This window comes from Galeopterus variegatus, unplaced genomic scaffold (genome assembly GCF_000696425.1).
Source record: "Galeopterus variegatus unplaced genomic scaffold, G_variegatus-3.0.2 Scaffold8438, whole genome shotgun sequence".
NCBI classification, from domain to species: Eukaryota; Metazoa; Chordata; class Mammalia; order Dermoptera; family Cynocephalidae; genus Galeopterus; species Galeopterus variegatus.
Genome location: NW_007734549.1, coordinates 71522 through 77140, shown reverse-complemented (window position 1 = coordinate 77140; position 5619 = coordinate 71522).

The following is a 5619-nucleotide window of genomic DNA, read 5'->3' as shown; positions in this document are numbered from 1 at the left end:
CAACAAATGATGTGTGGAAGATGACATAGACTTCTGGATGGCTGAAACACAGAAGATGATCTGGGATAGAATGAGCATTGATGTTGACATATTTGTTAGGATTTACAATACGAAAACAATGGTTTATATTTTTATTGAAAAAATGTATATGCACACATTTTTCATGTTTTAAGTTTGAGATTATCTCAGATTTACAGATGGGAAACTACCTATGCTCAGTTATCGTTCTGGTCATAAAATAAAGAAAAAGATGGCATTAAATAAAGATTTTTATCTTCAAGTTTGTTCTTTACAGGTCACCATGCTGCACTTCTGACAAGTCAAAGGAACGGATAAAATACTTACATTGGAATGCAGAATTCCTTAGGTCTTAAGCAGAAGGCTAAATGCTACTCCTATAAGACCTCACACATACCATATGATATAATATGATGAAAATCATATTGAATATTTTATTAAAGAAATATGTAGATCGGTTATAACAAAGATGATGACAGTTGGTTTTTTAGCTAAAATACTGTAGTTATTTCTGAGAGAACAAAAACCATTAGAAGTATGAAAATTAAAAGAAAGATGAGAGGGAAAGACATAGATACATTATAGAGAAAACAAACCAAGTTGATAATTGATAAGCTGTGGAGAGTTTTATAGTCAAAAATATTTATAAATCTGATTTTGCAAAAGAAATAGAAAGCACTAAAGATATTAATGGAGAAAGTGGGAAGTTGTTCTTATTAGGAGAGACTAATAATCTTGATTTATAATATGTTAAATTTTGTTTTTGATAAAGTGCTCAAAAAATTTTTTTCTATATACTTAAAAGTATAAAATGTGAAAATTTAAACATTTAGGTTTGGAAAGTTGCTTCCTTCATCCAAGCAGTAAAGTGACTGTGGTAAAGTGTGATGAGAAAAAAGACAGGATGGCTAATGTAATATTTCTTTTTCTTTGGTTTCCTCTAGGCAGGTTTGGGGAATTGTGGAGTAGATGAAGGTAAATGAAGATAAAAGGCAAAGAACAAAAAACAAACAAACAAAAGGAAGTATAGTGTTTTCAAATTAAAAGCAATAAAAAAACCCTTTTCAATCTGGAAGTTATTTAGAATAAATGTTATTCCTGATTTCAAGCTTTTTATTAGTTAATTAAGAAAAATTATCAAAATCAGAATAATCATTTGCAAAAACAAATTAGTGACTACCTTATCAGATCTGTCAAACAGCATTTAGAATTCTGTTTTTCAGAACTGGTAATGGAGAACCTAGAGAATAAAATGAGCATTTCTTTTTCTATGATCCAATTACGAGAAAGATATGTTGAGATGTTAATTGAAAATAACCTCCTTTTGGAGAGAGTCAAACAAAAATTGTCTAAAAGTGAAACAAAGGAAGAAGCTGGAGTCTTAATGACTGTGGAGTCAACAGGGACACAAATAACCCAACTAGGAAACCCATTGGCCTAATAAACTTTAGATAGAACTGCCATACAATCCAGCAATTCCACTGCTGGGTATATACCCAAATGAATAGAATGTATCATTTTGAAGAGCTATCTGCACCCCCATGTTTATCTACAATAGCCAAGATTTGGAACCAACCTAAATGTCCATCATCAGACAATTGGATAAAGAAAATGTGTATAAAGAAAATGCACAGTGGAATATTACTCTGCCATGTAACAGAATGAAATATTGCCATTTGCAGCAATATGGATCAACTTAGAAAAAATTATATTAAGTGGAAAAAGCCAGGCACAGAAAGAAATACCATATGTTCTCACTAATAAGTGGGAGCTAAAATAATAAACATATAAATAAAAGAAAGAAAGAAAGATACAACATTCACAATAATACACTGAACTTTCAAAAGGAGAATTGAGGTAACTAGAAGTTGGAAAGGAGGCAGTAGGGAGGAATTGGTAAAGGGACACAAATAGCAATGACAGTGTATATTATTGAATATAATAATTATTCTGATTTTAGCATCATGTATTGCTCACAAGTATTGATATCAACTCTGCACCCCACAGATATATACATTCAACTAAGTTACGATAAAAACTTAAATGATAAATAAAGATAGGGACTATTGTCTTTTCTAATGTTGGTGTCACAGGTATCTCACCTAATACCTGAACAAGGTGTATAATCAATAAACATTTGCTAATGGAATTGGATTTATAAAACTATAATGGTAACAGAACTTGTCTGAATATCGAGTTTAGACAATTTACATTTTCCACCAATTCCAAATTATTTATTGATTATAAATTTTTATTCTCTTTAACATACTTAGTTCCTGTGGTAAAAGTTCTCTTCTTGGAATATATCTCCATTGATTTCTCTGAAAGCACTTCTAAAGATCAGACAGCAATACTACCTAAGCATGTGTTAATGAGTGATTAAGTCTTCTTTAGGAAGCTTTGAACCCCTACAGAAATCTCTTCTATGCGAGTCCTTAGAGAAACTATTTTATAGGTGAATGATGTTCTAATCAAGCTATCATCAGCCCAGCACCCAGCATCAGCAATTTTGCTTTCTGAATCCCAGTTGTTAATATCTGTTTAATCTCTTTACAGCGATACTTCTCAACATTGACTGCATACTTTAATTAAATGGAAAGTTTTTTTAAAAAATACTGATGTTTGGTCTCCACAAGTAGAGAGGAGCCCAGACATCAGGAATCCCTAAAAATTCCCTTAACAATTTTTAAGTGTATCCAGGGTTAAGNTGGAAAAAGCCACGCACAGAAAGAAATACTATATGTTCTCACTAATAAGTGGGAGCTAAAATAATAAACATATAAATAAAAGAAAGAAAGAAAGATACAGCATTCATAATAATACACTCAACTTTCAAAAGGAGAATTGAGAAGTTGGAAAGGAGGCAAGAGGGAGGAATTGGTAAAGGGCCACAAATAGCAATGACAGTGTATATTGTTGACTATAATAACTATTCTGATTTGAGCATCATGTATCATTCACAAGTATTGATATCAACTCTGCACCCCACAGATATGCACATTCAACTATGTCACGATAAAAACTTAAATGATAAATAAAGATAGGGACTATTGTCTTTTCTAATGTTGGTGTCACAGGTATCTCACCTAATACCTGAACAAGGTGTATAATCAATAAACATTTGCTAATGGAATTGGATTTATAAAACTATAATGGTAACAGAACTTGTTTGAATATTGAGTTTGGACAATTTACATTTTCCACCAAATCCAAATTATTTATTGATTATAAATTTTTATTCTCTTTAACATACCTAGTTCCTGTGGTAAAAATTCTCTTCTTGGAATATATCTCCAGTGATTTCTCTGAAAGCACTTCTAAAGATCAGACAGAAATACCTAAGCATGTGTTAATGAGTGATTAAGACTTCTTTAGGAAGCTTTGAATCCCTACAGAAATCTCTTCTATGCAAGTCCTTAGACAAATTATTTTATAGGTCAATGATGTTCTAATCAAGCTATCATCAGCCCAGCACCCAGCATCAGCAATTTTGCTTTCTGAATCTCGGTTGTTAATATCTGTTTAATCTCTTTACAGCGATACTTCTCAACATTGACTGCATACTATAATTAACTGGAAAGTTTTTAAAAAAATACTGACTTTTGGTCCGCACAAGTAGAGATGAGCCCAGACATCAGGAATCTTTAAAAATTCACTTAACAATTCTTAAACGTATCCAGTGTTAAGCAGCACTGCTATAAAAGTTCCCTTTAAGCCTATTAATAGTCCAGATAAACCTAAAAATGCAGATTTGAAATCCGTTTTTGTGAGACCTTTATTAATTATTCACTATAAAGATGATTAATAATCACTTTATTTAGCATTACTCCATGAATTAATGAGTGTTAGCATTCTAGACCATATTACTCATTTTTCCTAATTCCCTATGTTAACACTTTGCTACATTTGCAGTATCTTTCACTAGAAAAGCGTGAGTGCAGTGCAAAATATGGTTAACACAATGGGTCTCAGGATGCTATTCCTAAAAGGCCTGCTCACAAGCTTGGTCCTTGACTGGTATCTGGGAACATGACTGGTAATCAGTTCCTTAAACTGATATAAAACTTTCCATAAATAATGAATAGATCATTGTGACAAAAATGTTTGTGCAAAAAATATGGCTTATGCAAAACACATACTATCCCTCTGAGAGTCAGGAATTTTGATACATGACCAGGAGCTCTCAATACATTTTCAAACGGTCTCCACATATAATTGCCACAATTTGATTCTGGAAAAATTAAGCATGTTCTGTGTGACTCCGTGGGAGAGGATTCTTGGAAGCCTAACCGGGTTTCCTCTGGACTTCATCCATATGCCTATTCCCCTTGCTTATTTTGTTTTGTATTCTTTCACTGTAATAAATGTTAGCCATGACTTCAATTATATGTTGAGTCCCTGTAAATCTTTCCAGCAAATATCCAAACCTGGTGGTGGTCTTAGGGACTCCAAATACAAATGTCTTGACTACATTTTAGATAGCAAGCTAGACTTCTTTTTTAATGGGGTTTAAGGAATGTAGACAGAAATTGACAAATGATTTTCAGTTTTGACAGACCATGCAGGGACTGTTTCTGTTTCAGGTTATCTCATTTTTAACTGAGAATTATTTTCACTTTATTTTTGTTCATCTAATGGTTGCATATATTCTTTATCAAATAATTTAACATGAACTAATATATATAATGGAATTTAGGCTAGGGCAAGCAGCTTACTATTATCAGTCAAGAAATCAATTTATTATACCCACACATATAGTTGAAAGTCATCATCAGACATGTCAGCTTTGAACATAAACCTGTAATAGCTAATATCTAAATTTTGGGAGTTGAAGGAGAGAAAAAAATAGCAATATATGAAAGTATAATCTTCTGTGTACTTCTAAGAACAAGGCTTGTTAATATGGGTCAACTGAAGAAAATATTCCTCAAATCTGTGTCCCCACAGTAACATGAAAGATGTGTCAAATACATTTGCTAAAATTAAAACGTTATCATACACTTAAGAGCAGTGGAAGTTTTAATGACCTAAAACAAGTTATTAAAAAACAAAAATATTGTGTGTTTACAAGTGAACAAGTTCCTCAATCAATGTCCTAGTTTTTTTCTCCTGCTTTAAGCATTTCTTAGTGTTTAGTCTCAAGTGAAACTACTTATTCATATTTATATTTTCAGTTTCTTCCAGGATACTTGATGTATCTTCCCTTCGTAAAATGCTTTTACATTACCCACTGTTCATAGAATAAAGTTCAAACTAAAGTTCAAGTTTTTCATTATCTTTCCCTAATTTATATTACCGGACTTATCTACCACACAGCCTTCCACATTTAGTAACTGTAATTCTATTCTATTTCTATTTCAACATGCAATAAGTTTACTTCATTCTGAAAATTTATATATTGCCAAAAGTGCAACTCAGAATCATCTCCCTCAGTAAAATATTATATTGTTTTCAATCTCTTGAACATTCCAATTCAACCTAGCTTAAGGAAAATTAAAAAGAAGGAAAAACACATTGCTTCTTATAACAATAAAACCAAGGGATCAGGCACCCTTTTGCATGTCTGAATCTTTTTTCCTTTCTTGGCTCTTATCTCATCTG